Genomic DNA, 21,161 nt, shown 5'->3' on the forward strand with positions numbered 1-21,161 from the left:
TATGATCCCCAGTACAATGGGCAAGTAGAGAGAGTTAACCAGATTATGGAGAACTATCTACGTCACTTTGTTTCCAGGCGCCATGATGATTGGGTGCAGTTAACCCCATGTTCTCTTATAACAACCACACCAGTGAGTCGACCACTTCCAGTCCATTGTTCATCGTCTACGGTCAGCATCCTCGTATACCTCTTCCTGTTTCTACTATGTCCCAGGTTCCTGCAGCTGACTCGACCTTCAGGGACTTTCTACAGATTTGGCAACAGACCCGATCCTCTATCCTGTTGGCGGTGGACCGCATGAAGAGAAAGGCAGATACAAGAAGACGGGCGCCTCCACAGTTCTTTCCAGGGACTAAGGTCTGGCTGTCTTCTAGGAATATCTGGCTGAAGGTGCCGTCATGCAAATTTGCTCCTAGGTTCCTCAGACCCTTCGAAATGCTGCTACAGATCAACCCAGTATCCTACAAGCTGCGGCTTCCCCCTACCCTCAGGATTCCTAACTCCTTCCACATGTCCCTGCTGAAACCCGTGGTCCTGAACCGCCACTCCAGGACTCCTAGTTCCTCAGTGGCCCCTGGTGGCTCATCGGGGACTTTCGAAGTAAAGGAGATTCTGGCTACCAAGAAGGTGGGAGGAAGGACATTTTATTTAGTGGATTGTATGGAGGAACAAAAAACACGGCGCCACATGGTGCAGGTTACCCAGGTGAAAAGTAGTAAAATGATAAAGATACTACTAACCTGGTGCAGGGTGATAACGGGCAATTAGAGATATATGTGCTGATGCTGCCAGGTCTCAACGCCGGTGATCCAAAAGGAAGACTGCAAATAGTATGCTGAGGTGCAGGAAAAAAGAGTCTCCAAGAGCGCTGCTGCACTTAGTTTAATGCTTCAATACATGAGCTATAATGAGTCACGTAAGAGTAATAAAAAGGTTTGTTTAAACTGATAAAGATGCCGATGCGGCATTGAAACGCGTAGCCTTATTATCATTAAACAAACCTTTTTTCCTGCACTTCAGCATATTTAGTGGATTGGAGGGGGTTCGGCCCAGAAGAGAGGTCTTGGGAGCCAGAGGAGAACATCGATGCTCCTGTCCTCATGAGGAAGTTTCTCTCCCGTTCTGGTCCCTAGAAGAGGGGGCGTAAGAGGGGGGATACTGTAACGTCTATGGCCACGGTCCGTCGTTCTGCCTTAAACCTCGACGGCCGTGGCCATGGACATCTTACCTCTGTGCAGCGTTATCCTCCTGTGAGGCACCGGCACTCACTTCCGGACTTCGAGACTGTCTCCGAAGGGCACGCGCGCCCGCACGTTCACGGTCTTAAAGGGCCAGTGCGCGCATTTTGTAGGAAGTCTTCAATCTAGCCCAGGATGCCCTGGGCTGTAAAAAGGGTTCTGCCCTCTTGCTCTTTGCCAGAGCGTTGTTTGTTACCCATAGTTTGTCGTGCTAATGGTCTTCCAGTTTCCCAGTGTACCTTGTTCCTGTATCCCGTATCCTGTTTCCGTGCCATGCTGTGCTGTTGCCGCGCGGTGCTACAGTCTACGCATGATTTGCTACGCCTCATCTGACATCTTCCTGCCACTTGGTCCAGGAGGTGCCTGCCTCGCTACTGTCTACGATTGCCTCAGGTATCCTTACTGAACTATTGAACTCTTTACTTACCTGTTTGGCAAGCTGCCATCCCTCTACGCGGTACGGCCCAGTGGGTCCACAACCCGCATCGTGACATAATGTTTTCTAGAGGAGATGTTAGATGTAAAATATTGAATGTTATAATTAAATGACATGTGGCAACTTCGCCCTTCACTAATGAATATTTATACTTTACAAACAGTATATTTAAGCTGATAGGAAAATCCTAGAGAAGTATAATGCAGCAAAATATTGAGATATATGAATGCACTTTGTTGTCCTTGTCAAAAAGTTGAACGTTGTATTACATACGGTACAGACATAACTTGACTATTATTGTAGTTAGAGATGACGAACCGGGACAACCGAACCCGGTTTCGGTCCGAACTTCCGGAAAAGTTCGGTCCGCAGCGAATTCGAACTTCACTGGTTTCGGCCGAACCCGTTTTGACCGAACCCGGTCAAAAATATTATACAAATCGGCAGCCACTTATCTCTATCAATCACTGATAGAGAAAAGAGGCTGCTGATTAAAAATAAAATAAAAAGCATTTCATACGTACCTGGTCGTTGTCTTGCGGACGAGTCCCTCTTCTTCCTCCAGTCCGACCTTCTTTTCTGACGCGGCAGCCTGTGATTGGCTGCAGAGGCCTCTGCAGCCTGTGATTGGCTGCAGAGGCCTCTGCAGCCCGTGATTGGCTGCAGCGCTCACATGGGCTGCATCGTCATCAAGGAATGTCGGGCCGGATGTCGCGAGGGACGCGTCACCAAGGCAACGGCCAGGAGACCGGACTGGAGGAAGCAGGGAGTTCCCGGTAAGTATGAACGTCCTTTTTTTTTTTTTACAGGTACTCTATATTGTGATCGGTAGTCACTGTCCAGGGTGCTGAAACAGTTACTGACGATCAGTTAACTCTTTCAGCACCCCGAAGAGTGACTATTTACTGACGTCGCCTAGCAACGCTGCCGTAATGACGGGTGCACACATGTAGCCACCCGTCATTACGGGGCCTCATGCACACGACCGCAAAAACACCCGTTATTAAGGGTCGTAATTACGACCCGAAACAGCGGGCCCATAGACTTCTGTTAGCAACGAGTACCTTCCCGTTTTCTCACGGGAAGGTGCCCGTGCCGTTAAAAAGATAGAACATGTTCTATTTTTTTATTTTACGGGCCGTGCTCGTAATTACGGCTCGTAATTACGAGCACGGCCGGCCACAGGCAGCCGGCCGCTTTTACGAGCCGTGCTGTCATTATAAGGGTATGTTCACACGACAGCGTCCGTTACGGCTGAAATTACGGGGATGTTTCCGCCTGAAAACATCCCCGTAATTTCAGCCGTTACAGCATGTTCAGGCGCTTGAACGCCGCGTCCATTACGGACGTAATTGGCGCTGCTATTCATTGGAGTCAATGAATAACGGCTCCAATTACGGCCAAAGAAGTGACAGGTCACTTCTTTGATGCGGGCGTCTATTTACGCACTGTCATTTGACAGCGGCGCGTAAGTTACGCCTCGTGTGAACAGACAAACGTCTGCCCATTGCTTTCAATGGGCAGATGTTTGTCAGCGCTATCAAGGCGCTATTTTCGGACGTAATTCGGGGCAAAAACGCGTTTTTGCCCCGAATTACGCCCAAAAATAGCGCCTCGATAGCGCTGACAAACATCTGCCCATTGAAAGCAATGGCCAGACGTTTGTCTGTTCACACGAGGCGTATATTTACGCGCCGCTGTCAAACGACGGCGCGTAAATAGACGCCCGCGTCAAAGAAGTGACCTGTCACTTCTTTGGCCGTAATTGGAGCCGTTATTCATTGACTCCAATGAATAGCAGCGCCAATTACGTCCGTAATGGACGCGGCGTTCAAGCGCCTGCACATGCCGTTACGGCTGAAATTACGGGGATGTTTTCAGGCGGAAACATCCCCGTAATTTCAGCCGTTACGGACGCTGTCGTGTGAACATACCCTAATTATAGCAGCACGGCCCGTAAAATAGAAAAATAGAACATGTTCTATTTTTTTAATGGCACGGGCACCTTCCCGTGAGAAAACGGGAAGGTATCCGTGGGTAACAGAAGTCTATGAGCCCGTTATTGCGGGTCGTAATTACGACCCGCAATAACGGGTGTTTTTACGGTCGTGTGCATAATGGGAGCACGGCTTGGAAAAACGACCGGCTGCCTGTGGCCGGCCGTGCTCATCTCCTGAAATGCTCTGTGCTGCCTTAAACTCTGTGGACAGGTCAGGATCCTGTTTCTTTTAAATGCTGCTAGGGAACCCGCTGGATCCACTATATAAGGCTGCGCTACAGTGCAGCATTTAAAAGAAACCGGATCCTGACCTGTCCACAGAGTTTAAGGCAGCACAGAGTATTTCAGGAGATGAGCGTGCAGATTCAGTGCTGCTGTGAACTCTGCTCTTACCATTACGTAGCTTTCAGTCTGTTACCTCTCCTCCACTACTGTCCTCAATAACACCTTCATGATTGGCAAGTCACCACGTAACGGTAAGAGCAGAGTTCACAGCAGCACAGAGTATTTCAGGAGATGAGCGTGCGGATCTTGTGCGCAGTGGTGACTTGCCAATCATGTGAAGGTGTTCTTGAGGACAGGAGTGGAGGAGAGGTAACAGACTGAGAGCTACGTAATGGTAAGAGCAGAGTTCACAGCAGCACAGAATATTTCAGGAGAGGAGCGTACAGATTCTGTGCTGTTGTGAACTCTGCTCTTACCATTATGTAGCTCAGTCTGTTACCTCTCCTCCACTCCTGTCCTCAATAACACCTTCACATGATTGGCAAGTCACCACTCCGCACAAGATCCGCACGCTCATCTCCTGAAATACTCTGTGATGCTGTGAACTCTGCTCTTACCATTACGTGGTGACTTGCCAATCATGTGAAGGTGATCTTGAGGACAGGAGTGGAGGAGAGGTAACAGACTGAGAGCTACGTAATGGTAAGAGCAGAGTTCACAGCAGCACTGAATCTGAACGCTCATCTCCTGAAATACTCTGTGCTGCCTTAAACTCTATGGACAGGTCAGGACCATGTTTCTTTTAAATGCTGCACTATAGCGCAGCCTTATATAGTCGATCGAGCGGGTTCCCCAGCAGCATTTAAAAGAAACATTGTGTGTGTTTGGGTATGTGTCTTTGTCTGTTTTTGTTTTTATATGTGTGTTTGTGTATATGTGTGTTTGTGTATATATGGGTGTGTTTGTGTATATGTGTTTGTGTATATGTTTGTGTATATGTGTGTGTATATATGGGTGTATGTGTATATGTTTGTGTGTAGATGTTTGTGTGTGTGTGTGTTTTTGTATATGTGTGTGTTTGTGTATATGGGTGTGTGTTTATGTGTGTGTTTGTGTATATATGGGTGTGTTTGTGTATATGTGTGTGTATATATGGGTGTATTTGTATATATGTTTGTGTGTAGATGTTTGTGTGTGTGTGTGTGTGTGTTTTTGTATATGTGTGTGTTTGTGTATATGGGTGTGTGTTTATGTGTGTGTGTTTGTGTATATATGGGTGTGTTTGTTTATGTGTGTTTGTGTATATGTGTGTGTTTGTGTATGGTTGTTTGTGTTTGTGCGTGTATATATGTGTGTAGGTGAGTAGAAGTATTGTTATTGTTCACATTGATAACTGTTTTTTTATGTTGTTGCAGATTTTGATGTACCGATTGGACTACATCTTCGATTCGTTGGACTACTGCGTAGATCTACGTTTTTTCAAATTTTTATAAAATGGTTAACGAGGGTTTTGTTGGGGATTTCTTATTTCAATAAAAAAGAATTGTCTTTGTGGTTTTTTTTAAACTTTATTAGTGCCTAGATAATGGCAGTTGGCTGATTGACAGCGTCCATTATTAAGGCGGTACTTAGTGTTAGCCGGTGCAGAGGCTAGCACTAACCACCCATTATTACCCCGGTACCCACCACCACCAGGGGTGCCGGGAAGAGCTTGGTACGATCCAGTACCCGACCATCTGTTGTGATGGTCGGGTACTGGGGCGGCCGTAGGCTGGTATTATGAGGCTGGGAAGGGCCAAAAACAGTGGACCTTCCCACCCTTGTAATGCTAGGCTGCTGCTGCTGTGTTGTATCGGGCTGGTTATAAAAATGGGGGGGGACCCCACGTTGTTTTTTTTTAAAATTTAACAATAGACGTTGGGTCCCCCACATTTTTAATAACCAGCCATATACAAGGCCGCAGCAGTCTGGCATTACATGGGTGGGAAGGGCCACTGGTTTTGTCCATTCCCAGGCTAATAACACTGTTGTATGTGGCTGGTTATGATAAATTGGGTGGAACCCCATGTCTTTTTAAAAAAAAAAAATAATTTAAAAAAATGACGTGGGGTCTCCCCCACTTTTATAACCAGCCAGATACAACACAGCAGCAGCAGCCTAGCATTACAAGGGTGGGAAGGTCCACTGTTTTTGGCCCTTCCCAGCCTCATAATACCAGCTTGCGGCCGCCCCAGAGCCCGACCATCACAACAGATGGTCGGGTACTGGATCGTACCTGGCTCTTCCCGGCACCCCTGGTGGTGGTGGGTACCGGGGTAATAATGGTGGTTAGTGTTAGCCTCTGCACCGGCTAACACTAAGCCTCGCCTTAGTAATGCATGTTGTCACTCAGACAGCGGCCATTACTAAAGTGGTAGTAATAAAATTTGAAAAGAAAAAGACAAAGATATAGATAAAATATTTTATTGAAATAAATCACCCCCAACACAACCCTCATTAACCATTTTATTGTAGAAAAAAAACCGTCATCGAAGTAGTCCTCGAAACCGACGTAGTCCAAACACCAAACCTGTAAAAAAAATAAAAATAATTAAATAAAACATGTCGTAGGCTTAGATTCAGTTTAATGTGTGATACTGACTGTTATACCATGTATAGAAGCCTGCCGCGAAGTTGACTTAGATACAGGGCACCAGCAGACAGTATCATACATGGCCATACAGACATATATACAAACAAACATACATGCAAACATACATACATACATATATACATATATACAAGCATGCACATATATACATACATACATACATGCAAACTATCATACATACATGCATACACACATGAAAACATACAAACATGCAAAGATACATACATATATACAAGCATGCACAAATATACATGCAAACATAAATACATGCAAACATAATTACATACATGCACATATATATAAACATACATGCAAACATACATGCAAAAATAAAAACATGCAAACATACATGACAACATACATACATACATGCAAATATACATACAAACATGCACATATATACATACATGCCAACATACATGCACATATATACATACATGACAACATACATACATACATGCAGATATACATTCATGCAAACATACATACATACATGCAAATATATACATGCAAATATACATACAAACATGCACATATACATACATGCAAACATACATGCACATATATACATACATACATGCAAACATACATAAAATGCAAACATACATACAAACATACATTCATGCAAACATACATACATGCAAATATATACATGCACATATATACATACATGCATACATGCAAACATACACACATGCAAACATACATACATACATACATGCAAATATATACATGCAAATATACATACAAACATGCACATATATACATACATGCAAACATACATGCACATATATACATACATACATACATACATGACAACATACATTCATGCAAACATACATACATACATACATGCAAACATACATACATGCAAACATACATACATGCAAATATATACATGCAAATATACATACACACATGCACATATATACATACATGCACATATATACATACATACATGACAACATACATACATACATACATACATACATACATGACGACATACATACATGCCAAAAAAAAATAATAATACGTTCATACTTACTTTCCTCCTGTCCGGCCTCCAGCGATGACGTTTCATCCATGTCGCCGCTGCAGCCTGTGATTGGCTGCAGAGGCGGTCACGTGGGATGAAGCGTCATCCTGATGTGCGTGACCGCCACTACAGCCTGTGATTGGCTGCAGCGGCGAAAGGGATGACACGTCATCGCTGGAGGCCGGACATGAGGAAAGTAAGTACGAACTTATAATTTTTATTTTTTTATTACATTTAAATTGTATTTTCCGCGCGCCGAGCATGTACTGTCAAGGTTGCTGAAAGAGTTAGTGCAGCCCATTAACTCTATCAGCACCCTGGACAGTACCATGCTCGGCGCACGGAAGTGACAGGATCGGTCCGAACTAGTTCGGTCCGAATCGAACTTTTTTATGAAATTCGGCGAACTAGCCGAACCGAACTTTTGAAAAGTTCGCTCATCTCTAATTGTAGTATATCAGCTTACATTTTAATCAGAGAAAACATAATATGAATGCAATAAAACCCAGGGTTATGGGCATAAAGTAGACACCACTGGACTCAGAGGAAATAAAATAAAACATGATGAGGAGTAATATATTAAAACGGTGGGGAGTAATATATTGGAACTATGAATCAGGTATAGAAAAATGATATATATATCAAATAGCTTAAACCTAATTTTTGATCACTTAGTAGTGGAACATAAGTTCCCTCTTGAGATTAAGCCCCATGGGGAATCTGGTTTTGAGGCTGCATATCCAGAAAGTTTCTCTGTCCAGTAGTGTCTGCTTCATATTACCACCTCGTATAGAACCTATTACTCTCTCGATGGCATATGGTTTAAATGTATAAACTGACCGATTATGGTATGTAATGAAGTGCCTAGCAGCATTGGAGATGCCAGGGGTGTTGGGATTCCTTACAAATCCTAGGTGCTCCAGGATTCGAATTTTGAACTTCCTTGTTGTACAACCTACATACTTCAGTTTACATTCTGTGCACTCGCTAATGTATGTAACATATTCACTATTACAGTTTGTTAAAGGGGGCAATTGACTATCTGTATTATCTCCCTTTTCTCCGTTCCTAGTCCGTTACCTCTGTTTCCTATATAGTCCGCTTACTTTGTATTGTTCACAATGTGCACACACTCCAGTCCTTCACACACCACAGGGGTAACATACAACCCTCGCAGATACTTAAATATATAAAAATACTTTACTCATAACATAGACATGACAAACCAATATACACTACATCAAGATATAATATATTACATAGACACCACAACCACACACAGCAGCCTCTGTTCCTACCTTCCCTGGACACTTTGCACATGTGACTAGTAATGTGTATGTGTATATATAATATAAATCCAGGTACAAACCTTATACGGTCTCTTGGTACTACAACTATAACCAAAGCCACATACAGCGCCTGACCATTAGTACATGTACATATAAAGACTCATGCTTAAAGAGCATATATATATCTACTCATCTATAATCCACATAAGATTCCTAGAATATCTCTATGTACACATATAAAGTCTGCTGCAATATAATTATACTTATATACATACACAGAAAGCACACATATAATATAACTTAGCTTGCTCCTGATGTTAAGTGCTGATTGTCCAGGGCTGGCAGGAAAGAGCCAGCACCAAGAGCTTCCCATGGCCTATATGTTCCTATCCCTGAGCTAAACCCACCCATTCCATTGACTCCGCCTTATGACCACCCATATACCTTCCAATGTGCATCTGTACAGTAAAGGTAAACCTAATCCCAGTATTCTCGGCTGTCTCTACATCCAGTTTACAATGGCTCCTTCCTGTACTGAGGTCCATTGTAATGCTAATAAGGCAGTAGATAAGAATCTATGACCAAACGGCTTCTGAGCATACTGCCACCTCAAAGGGTGAACACCACTAAATAATATCAGTATATACTATATCTATTTACTGGGTATATTTTATTTGTTTGTTTTCAAACTGTTTTTATTTAGAATGTCACAGAATCATATAATATTTCAGATATTATGCATTTCACAATCTCGGTTTTACAATAAGGCATAAAGTACATTCATACAACTGTTTATGTTAATCAGATTTATCCATGAGGAATGTACTATGAAATAAATTTTTTAATACATAAACATAACAAGATAAATTAACCATAACTTTAACCATTCACGTGGTATGCCATGTAGCCTCTCAAGAATCTTGTGAAACATGTAACAATCACAATCCACATACCCTTGGAGTAGTCAATGTCTCGCCTGAAATGACTCTTTAATACCTTCTCTAGAAGGATCTGGGTTTATCCAGATAGGTCATCCATGGTGACCAGATATGTAGAAAACCCAGCCTCGTTTGTCTTTCCCAATGTAAAAGTTCCTCAAACCTACGTATCTCTTGTACCTTCCTGATCCAATCTTCTATAGTGGGTGGCCTGGTGGATTTCCACAGTATCGGAATCAACAACTTAGCAGCAGTAAGTAAGTTAGTCGCCAGATCTTGTTTCTTGGGTGTAAAGGAATCCGACGATAACCATAGAAGTATCACTTGTGGGGATACAGGAATTGTTGTTAAACAAATCCAATTAATTTCTGAGATAACCGCTTTCCAAAATCCCTGTATCAAGGTACAGTCCCACCATATATGCAGTAAAGATCCCTTATTCAGTGAGCACCTCCAACATGTCTCTGGTATATCTGGATTAATCATGTGTAACCATACTGGGCTTTTGTACCACTGGGAGATAAATTTGTAAGAGTTTTCTCTAATTCTAATGCACTGCGAAAACCCCTGGGAGCGCTTCAAGATAATTTGTTGTTCCTCTACCGTAAAGGTAGTACTGAGGTCCTGTTCCCACTTAGCGATTAATTCCAGCTTATCTTCTTTTTCTCCCAACAATAGCCTATCATATGATCTAGCTAAAGCATTTTTTTGGGTTGTAGGTTGCTGTAATGCTTTTTCAAGTGGGGACAGATGTAAAGAACTGACAAAACGGGCTGTGTACTTGTCACATACTGCCTTAAAATCTTGCCTCTTAATAAAATCAGAAAGAAGTAGACCTGTAAGTCTAAGCAAAAGAGCTGTCCAATCCCGAGACTCCGATTCAAAAAATTGAGATACTGTTATATTATCCATGTGTTTCCAAAATGAGCTTACTGGGATTCTCTTCTGATCAACCAGGTAAGGAAGAAGGCTCATAGGCAGTAGCGGAGTGTTTTCCGATAAAAGAGGGTCCCTCCCATTAACCTCCTGCCACACCCTTATAGTACCCTTCACTAGGGTGCTAGAGCAAATAGAGTTCGGTGAGAAGTACCTCAGGCCCCAGAGCGAAAGTCTGTCTGGTAACTCAAGTAATTCTCGCTCTAGTTCCACATACAGAGTGGACTGTGTTGTATTCATCAGAGAGTGCCATCTATTTAAATGATTAGCTTTGTAGTAAGTGAATACGTCTGGTACCCCCAAATCGCGGTTTCTGTATTAGTAACCTATATTTAAGGCGTGGCCTAGCATTATTCCATAGAAAGGAGGAGAACAACTTTCGAACCCTATCAAAAAACTTTCTAGGCAACCATATCGGTAGTGCTTGTATCAAATATAAAAGCTTGGGTACAATAAAGGTTTTTAATAGATTCTTGCGTCCCATCCATGACAGAAAAGGGACTTTGAGTTCTTTTAATTTCTTTTGTATAGCCTCGAGCATAGGTATGTAGTTACACTGATATAGTTGTGTTGGATCTTTCGCGATCTGAATGCCCAGGTATGTCAGAGTGCTGTCAGGCCATTTAAATAGGGAGTTAGTTTTAATTAAATCGATGACCGGATTCGGGGTAGAAATATTTAATATCTCCGACTTCCCAAAATTAAGTTTGAAATTGGAAACCTCCCCAAAGTCTGTGAACAGGTTCGTAAGGTGAGGAATCGAAGTCTCAGGATTGGAAGTCATTATTAACAAATCGTCAGCGAATGCTGCTGTGGTATGTGTGTAAGTTCCGACCTTAAGGCCTTGCACTTGAGGGTCCTGCCTTATTTTTTGAATCAGAGTTTCCGTGACCATAATGAACAAGGACGGCGATAATGGACAACCCTGATGTGTGCCATTATTAATATTAAAAGGCTTGGAAAGAGTCCCATTTACCCTAATTCTAGCACTGGGGTCTTTATATAGGGAAAATATCGCTTGAATAAACAGTTGAGGGATCCCAAATTTCTGTAGGGTCGCTTCTAAATATTCCCAATCGACCCTATCAAAAGCCTTTTCGGCGTCTGTACCCATGAGGACAAGGGGAACTTTGTGTAGCTTGGCATATTCAATCAGTCTTAATACTCTACATGTGTTGTCTTTACCTTGTCGCTCTCGAACAAAACCAGTTTGTTCTTGTCCTATAAGTTTAGGTAGTAATGCACCCAATCTGGCTGCTAAAGCCTTGGCCCACCACTTTTTGTCCGTATTCAAGAGGGAAATGGGTCTATAGCTGCCACAACATGTGGGATCTTTCCCCTCTTTAGGTAGGATTGTGATGTGAGCCTCAAGAGCTTGTTTTGGAAAGTGTTCACCCCTGAGTAAGGAATTACATAATTTGGTGAAGTGGGGTAATAATGTAGTCTTACATTTTTTATAGTATCCCACTGTGAACCCGTCTGGACCCGGACTTTTCCCCGAAGGGATGGACATCAAAATCTTTTCCAATTCCATTTCCGTAAATGGATCTGTCAGAATATCTAGGTCTTCCCCCTCTATTGTGGGAAGGTCAATAGTGTCTCGAAAACTAGTAATCAGGGAAGCCCTGTCAAGGTCTGGTGTTGGTGTCCCAGATGTATTCCGTAAATTATATAGATTGTGATAAAAGGCCTGAAAGGCCTCTGCTATTTGAGCAGTGTCTGTAGCCACTCCCCCCGTCTCCTGTTTAATCTCTGGTATAAAAGTTCTGGCTTGTTGTTTACGGATTAATGCCGTCATCATCTTGTTCCCCCTGTCCCCATGGGCATATTGCTTATATTTCGATATTTGAAGAAGATGTGCAGATTTAGCATTAAGTACGTCTTTTACCTTTTCTCTGAGGCTAGTTAATTCTTCCAGAGAGGAAATAGCTACTGTTTTCTTGTGAACTCTTTCCAAAAGAGCAATCTGGGAGAAAAGGGTCATTTAATACTGCATTTGTCTTTTTCTTGACATGTGTTCCCAGTGAAATTAATTCCCCTCTCATCACTGACTTGTGAGCCTCCCATACAATTGGATCAGAGACAGAATCTGATGTGTTGTGTTGAAAGTATTGAGATAGATGGTTTTCTACTATCTGGGTTTTACTCTTATCTGCAATGAGAGTGTCATTTAATTTCCAACACCAATTCCCCTTAGGGATGCCCATCAAACTCAGAGTCACTGAAATTGGCGCATGGTCTGATAGTAAAATGTGTCCTATGTCCGCCGATCGGACCAATGATGTGTATTTCTGTGACAGGAAAATATAGTCCAGTCTGTGATACGTATTGTGGGTAGGTGAAAAATATGAGTAATCCTTATCTAGAGGGTGTAATAATCTCCAGATATCCGTTAAGTGTAGTGAATGTAGAACCCTATTCAGTTGTGCCAGCTTTTTGTATGAGGTGTGTTGTGGTGTCTAATATCGGGTTGAGCGGTATATTCAAATCTCCTCCCACCACTAAAATCCCCTCAGAAAAATCTCTCAGAGCGTTCAAGATACGAATGAGCCAGGAAGACTGCCCAGCATTGGGGGCATACAAGTTAGCAAAGGTATATACTGTGTTACCAATTTTCCCTTTTATAAACAAATATCTGCCCTCTACATCTTCCTTTTTCATTAGGAATGAAAACGGAATACTATTATGTATAGCTATGCTAACTCCCGAGCAGCAGACTCATATGGGTAAATGGAACCATAAATTAAAATCTCTTGAGGGAACGTTAGGAATTTTTGACCTTTTAAAGTGCGTCTCCTGTATTAGGACTACTTGTGCCGCCTGTTTTTTCCACATTCTAATAACTTGACTACGCTTCTGTGGAACATTCAGACGCCTCACGTTGTGAGATACAATCTTAATTTCCGCCATATTTGACATGTGACCATTCCCTTCTCTGTGCATACCACATGACATAGCAAAAAGAACAGAACAATAATATAACATTCTTTAACCATACTCCGTATTGGAGTAAACTTCTAACACAAGGTAAGAGTGAAACACTATCAGCTACAACAACCTGTAGCTTCACCCTAGTATAAGGAGGGGTCTCCCTATAAGTACAGATTTGGGGGGTCATATTAGAACTAATGAGATTGACCTCAAGACACCCAACCCAAGCCCCACCTAAGCAGCTTTTTCCAAAATCTGGTATAAAACCGACAAGACACTTCAAGTGCTTATTTTAAGGCTTAATATCCATTAAAGTGGGGACCTGTTCACTAGTTGTGATTAGTTGTTAACTGTGCCAAAATGGCGTTGTCACCATTTAAATCTGAAATATATATATCAGGAACCCTTAACATGGAGCCATACAGTAGTGCAAAGAATTATGCAAATACATAAACATAATTAAATGCCAGCAACTTCAGATAGGGTCTCGTCCTTGGGCAGTATGGATATTTTTCTTCCCTGGCGATGATCGAAATCCAGAAACCCTTGTCCAGGGGTCTGCTTCCGACAGGGACGGTATCTTCGGCGGATATGCCAACGGGAGCCACGAGGGAATATCCATAGGCTGGAATCCAAGCAAGTCCCAGGCCGCATGTAGATCTTCAGGTTTCCGTATCACGATATGCTTATCCTGTTTGTGTATCGCCACTCCAAAAGGGTATAACCAACGAAACGGGATGTTGTTAGATCGTAGCTTATCCAGCAGTGGTTTTAATATGCGGCGTTTAGTGAGTGTTGAGGCAGCCAAATATTGAAAAAGAAGGACAGAGGTTCCCTCATAACTGACTCCGTCGGAAGACCTTGCTTGTTTTAATAGTGCAGCGGTGTCCACATAGCTAAGCAGGCCACACATTACATCTCTAGGTGGATCCTGAGCGCGTGGCTTGGCCCTCAGTGCCCTGTGAATACGCTCAATTTGGATAGGCCCTGCTCTCCTCCCAAAATGGATGCAAAAATCTCCCGTGTTACTGTAGGAAGCGCCTCATGTGAGATAGATTCTGGGAGGCCACGTATCCTGATATTTTTGCGGCGACTGCGATTCTCCTGATCTTCCGCATGCAATAAAGCCATATTTATGTGATCATGCTGGACATATAAAGTCTCCTGTACTGCTGCTCCAAACCGGGCCACCTCCGCTTGTGCGGTTTCTAGCATGTCCACCCTGTCTCCAATTTAGATGCAAAAATCTCCCGTGTTACTGTAGGAAGCGCCTCATGTGAGATAGATTCTGGGAGGCCACGTATCCTGATATTTTTGCGGCGACTGCGATTCTCCTGATCTTCCGCATGCAATAAAGCCATATTTATGTGATCATGCTGGACATATAAAGTCTCCTGTACTGCTGCTCCAAACCGGGCCACCTCCGCTTGTGCGGTTTCTAGCATGTCCACCCTGTCTCCAATATGTCTCAGGTCTGCTTTTATTTCGGCCAGGTCTTGTGCTATGGGGCCCAATGCTTTAAAGAGAACCCGCTTTATGAATCCCCTAGGCACAGGGACATATGTGGACTCACCCCCAGCCTCCGATTGCTCTCCTGTGCTGCCGGCATCAGAGTCTTCTGTTGCCTCATGGCTGCATGCTGCATCCGGCGCCATCTTTGATTTTCGCGCTGGAGAGCACTCCATCGTTTTCTTTAAAAACCTATCCAGGTCTGCTTGGTTTTTCCCCGGTTTTGGGGTGCCTGAGTGTTCCCTGTTCTTATCTTTCCCGGTCCGCACTATTCTGCTGTGTCTTGTCTTGCTATAAGCTCAGGTTAGCCGGGTTGCCGCAGGAGCTCTGTCTCAAGCCACCTTTTCTGCTCGCGGTCAAGCTCCGCCCCCCCGGGTATATTTTATGTGGTCATAAAGAGTGTCTGGATGGGAACAATATTCTCCTGTAACACAGTTCAAATAAATTTTAATGGGAAAACTGGTAACCCCACTTGAGTCATAATAGACTTTGTTGGGCTGAGCAAATGAACATGTTTTGCACGGATGTGAGCCATATCTGTAAAAGCCCTTATGGTGTAACCAGCTGGTCTTGGTTCTGGATGATGTAAACAGAGAGGGAGATAGTGTATTACCTAGGGTGGGCACCCTGCGTGATACTATGCGACATCTATCCTTCAATATTTTTTCTAGTTTATCATCCTCATAGAGGATTGGTAAGTATCTATGCACAATGTTCTTAATATCCGTGAATTGATTGCTATATTCAAGTATCAATGTAGGTTTCTCAGAGCCACTGGTCTTAATAAATTTTATATTGTTTTTGGTACTATTATTTTTGTTAAAAAGCAATTGTTCTCTAGTCTTGGATCCCACTATAATTTTAGCTCTATCTAGCGTCCACTGGTGGTAGCCCCTATTCCGCAATCTCCTGCATATCTGTGCTTGTTTTATGTGAAAATTATGAGTTTGGCTGCAATTTCTCCTCGCTCTGACCATCTCTCACACGGGGATGGAGGAGATGGTGTGTTTAGGATGGCTACTTTCTGCATGGAGAATGGTATTTCCTGAGGTGTCTTTGCGATGTGTTTTTGACTGAATCAGACCCCCTGCTGCAGCCGACAACTCCAAATCTAGAAAACAAATGGTGTGGGTCTCTATTTGATGAGTGTATCTAAGATTGCAGCCATTGTCATTGAGGTACCTGATGAAGTCAGGTATGGCAGACACATTGCCCCCTCAAATCATGAGAAGGTCATCGTAGTATCTGCCATACCATTGCAAATGACCAGCGAACGGATTGTCAATTGAGAAGATGGTAAATTCCTCCCACCAGGCCATGACAAGGTTTGCCAATGAGGGCAAAAACTTAGCCCCCATTGATACTCCCTTCAATTGTAAAAAATACATTCCATCGAACTGAAAATAGTTGTGTGTCATCAAATACTCCAGTACGTCTATACAGAAAGACTGGAGCTGTGGGGTATACGTGCTGTATTGAAATAAATAATGTTCAAGAGCCCTAGATGCTATTGCGTGGGGAATACTGGTATAAAGCGATACCACATCGCAACTTAACCATGTATAATTATGATTCCAGACCCTATTCTTAAATGCACATAAAACATTAGTAGTGGCCCGGAACCCTAGACACAAGAGGCTGGAGGAGTGAATCTAGCCACTCCGACAGTCTCTCGGTGAGGGATCCGATCCCAGATACAATAGGACGCATGGGTGGAGGGTGAATGCCTTTAAGAGTCTTAGGGAGGGCATGCATAATGGGGATGATTGGGGATTTAACTGATAGGTACTCATATTACCTCTTCGTAATAATTTCTTCCCTGAGACCCTCACCTAACAGTTTGATGCAGCTTGTTTGAAAAGCTTTGGCAGGGTTCCCATCTAATTTCCTATAAGTATCTGCATCCGACAACAATTCCAAAATGTGTGTTCTATACATATATGTATCCATTACAGTAATGCTTCCCCCCTTGTCGGACATTTTTATAATAATCTCAGGATTATCCCACAACGATTTAACTGCAATATAATGAGCTGCCGACATATTCCTTTTATTGACACTACTTTTGTTATGGTCATATAATTTCTGTAAATCCCTCTCTATTGCAAACTGGAATTTGTCCATAGAGTCAGTTCTTGACTGTATAGGATAGAATCTAGGGTTTGACTTGGTAAAGTCTGCAGCGATATTGGTCAATGATTTTGGTTCCCCCATATCCAGATCTTCAAGGCACATTAATGTAACCTGTTCTTGGAATGTAGAAAGCTCTAGAACTTGTGTCTCTTCCATCAGTTTTGTCTCTTGTGAATTGGTAGAAGACTTCATATTCCAATTAGTTGTTTCAGAAGATACCAAAAAGTGTCTTTTCACTGTTAAATTGCGAATTAATTTAATTACGTCCAGCAATGTACCAAAGACATCAAAATTCCGGTGGGGTACATAATTGAGACCCAACGAAAAAACCTCTAGTTGAATAGGTGTTAAAGTAATGGATGACAGATTGACCACATCCATATTGGATGTCAGTTACTTTGGTTCCGTAGGCGGCGAGGTTCTATATCTGGTTTTATGTTTCCTCCCCCTTCTCTTCCGCCGTTTTTTATGCATTATGCCTTGGAGGTTGTAGGAATCTTGTGGAATCTGCATGTTAATTTATGCTTTGGATTCGCTGCTCATAAATATACCATTGTTTGCGGAATTTGTTGAGATTACTCTGCGTATTAGCTGCAAATTCTGCAGGTTAAAAAAAAATAAAGACCTATACTTACTTCTCGTGGCGCTTTCATAGCAACGCGTCCCTGTTAGCGGCTGCTCAATATCCAGGGAGATCCCTGCAGCCAATCATAGATTCACAATCGATTAAAAAGGACTATGGATTAAAGCATTTAATGTCAATGGCCGTTCCAAGCTGAATGTGCTTGCTCTCGTCAGATTACAGAAATTACACAGCTTAATGCCTAGCTAGCACTAGTGAGGGAGACTGTCTTGGAATCCGTGGTGCAGTTGACTTTTTATTATGTTGTTTAAATTTTGTTTATCAATCGATTAAAAAGGACTATGGATTAAAGCATGTCATGTCATGTCATGCCATGCCATGCCATGCCATGTCATGTCATGTCATGTCATGTCATGTCATGTCATGTCATGTCAATGGCCTTTCTAAGCTGAATGTGCCTGCTCTCGTCAGATCGCTGAAGTTACACAGCTTAGACCTCGCTAGTACCAGTGTGGGAGACTGTCTGGGAATCCGTGGTGCGGTTGGCTTTTTATTATGTCATTTAGATTTTGTTTCATAATCGATTAAAAAGGACTATGGATTAAAGCATTTAATGTCAATGGTCATTCTAAGCTGAATGTGCCTGCTCTCGTCAGATCGCAGAAGTTACACAGCTTAAGGCCGCGCTAGTGTCAGTGTGGGAGACTCTCTGGGAATCCGTGGTGCAGTTGACTTTTTATTATCTCGTTTAGATTATGTTTCACATTCGATTAAAAAGGAATATGGATTAAAGCACTTAAAGTCAATGGCCATTCTAAGCTGAATGTGCCTTCTCTCGTCATCTCGCAGAACTTACCCAGCATAAGGCCTCGCAAGTACCAGTGTGGGAGGCTGTTTGGGAATCCGTGGTGCGGTTGACATTTTATTATGGCGTTTAGATTTTTTTTCACAATCGATTAAAAAGGACTATGGATTAGAGCATTTAACGGCAATGGCCCTTCTAAGCTGAATGTACCTGCCCTCGTTATGATCGCAGTAGTTACACAGCTTAAGGCCTCGCTAGTACCAGTGTGGGAGACTGTCTGGGAATTCGAGGTGCGGTAGAGTTTTTATTATGTCGTTTAGATTTTGTTTCACAATCGATTAAAAAGGACTATGGATTAAAGCATTTAATGTCAATGGCCATTCTAAGCTGAATGTGCCTGTTCTCGTCAGATTGCTGAAGTTACACAGGATAAGGCCTCGTTAGTACCAGTGTGGGAGACTTTCTGGGAATCTGTGGTGCAGTTGCCTTTTTATTATGTCGTTTAGATTTTGTTTCACAATCGATTAAAAAGGACTATGGATTAAAGCATTTAATGTCTATGGCCGTTTTAAGCTGAATGTTCCTGCTCTCGTCCGATTGCAGAAGTTACACAGCTTAAGGCCTCGCTAGTACCAGTGTGGGAGACTGTCTGGGAATCCGTGGTGCGGTTGACTTTTTATTATGTCGTTTAGATTTTGTTTCACAATCGATTAAAAAGGACTATGGATTAAAGCATTTAATGTCTATGGCCGTTTTAAGCTGAATGTTCCTGCTCTCGTCAGATTGCAGAAGTTACACAGCTTAAGGCCTCGCTAGTACCAGTGTGGGAGACTGTCTGGGAAGCTGTGGTGCGGTTGACTTTTTATTATGTCGTTTAGATTTTGTTTCACAATCGATTAAAAAGGACTATGGATTAAAGCATTTAATGTCAATGGCCATTCTAAGCTGAATGTGCCTGCTCTTGTCATATCGCAGAAGTTACACAACTTAAGGTCTAGAGCATGTGCTTAAAAATGGGAGATCCTGTTGAATAAACCTATCCCTCTTTCATTGTGGCAGATTATCTGGTCACAAACTGCTAAAACTTCCATCTGCATTGCATATAAAGAAAATCAATACAAAATTCTGATGTTTTGGTACCATACCCCTGCCTTTCTGCATAGCTTCAATCCGGGTATTCCTTCGGATTGTTGACGATGCAGAGGTCAGAGAAGAGACCTGTTCCATATTTTTTGGAGCTGCTCACTGGTCCAACAGTTTTGGCTGGAGGTTAGGAATTTGGTGATGGCGGTGTTACAGCGGGATATTCCTCTAGACCCTCTTCATTATCTACTGAATGTCCCTCCTAGGTCCTTGGAGAAGCCACTAGCCCGACTATTTCGACACTTTCTCACCGCCGCTAAGACGTTGATAGCTTGGAAATGGAGACAGACTGCTCCTCCTTCTCACATCGACTTACTGACTAGATTTAGGGAAATTCGTACTATGGAGCATATGACGGCCTCTATTGACAATGCGCTGGACCGGTTCAAAGTGGTGTGGGATCTGTATTGGTTACAGATATCTCAGATATCTCATTAGACCGTAGATTGATCTCTGACTACCCCTTCCCCTTCCCCCTTTTGTCTTTTCCCCGGTGTCTTGTTTTGTCTGTTTGAATTTAATGCTATGTCAAATGGAGTAAGTTATACTCATTACTGTTTTGATATAAATAACATCTTGTAGGATAATGTGTTCACAGATCAAGAGCACATCAATCAGAGCTAGTCACCTTGATAATGATCAAGTCTAGCCAGTGCTAAGATGCTAAAGAAATATATATATATATTAGGTAATAGAATTAAATGTCCAAAGGTTCAAAGAAACGCCGCAAAAGTGAACCCCTCATTAAGGCCGCCCGGACTAAGAGTCCCCAAGCGATGAATCCAGCGTGCCTCCTCCTGTAGTAATCTATGATCTAAATTACCAGCTCTTGGGCCTAGTTTAATCTGAGTAATACCCCAGAATTGTAAGGAACGAACGTCCCCGCCATGTGTGAAACGGATGTGTCTAGACAGTGGTGTGTCAGCTTTCTGATTTATGGTACTCAAATGTTTCGAAATTCTTCTCCTTAGCTCCTAGATAGTTTTTCCTACGTACAGCTTAGGGCACGGACATCTGGCTACATAGATTACACCTTTGCTCTGGCAGTTGATGAATTGTCTAACTTGGTAAGATCTACCATCAAGCGGATTAGTAAATTGCTTGATAGTAGGCATAAGGTAACAAAAAGAGCATCGGCCACATGGATGGGAACCAATAGCCGATGATTTCAGCCAGCATTTTGATACCACAGTAGATCTAGAGTGATGACTATGCACCAAATAGTCGCGAAGGTTCCTACCTCTACGATAAGTTATGCTGGGAGTAAGGGGTACTACATCCTGAATTTCAGGGTCGGCCAAAAGGATT

General features: G+C 42.7%; 2 pseudogenes; both read left to right on the forward strand.

Moving 5' to 3' along the window:
- The first annotated feature begins 18,520 nt into the window (after nt 1-18,520).
- On the forward strand, nt 18,521-18,639 carry LOC142671134 (5S ribosomal RNA; annotated as a pseudogene).
- Nucleotides 18,640-19,265: 626 nt separating this feature from the next.
- LOC142671135 (5S ribosomal RNA) lies at nt 19,266-19,384 on the forward strand (annotated as a pseudogene).
- Nucleotides 19,385-21,161: the final 1,777 nt, after the last annotated feature.

This window comes from Rhinoderma darwinii (genome assembly GCF_050947455.1).
Source record: "Rhinoderma darwinii isolate aRhiDar2 chromosome 1 unlocalized genomic scaffold, aRhiDar2.hap1 SUPER_1_unloc_26, whole genome shotgun sequence".
NCBI lineage: Eukaryota > Metazoa > Chordata > Amphibia > Anura > Rhinodermatidae > Rhinoderma > Rhinoderma darwinii.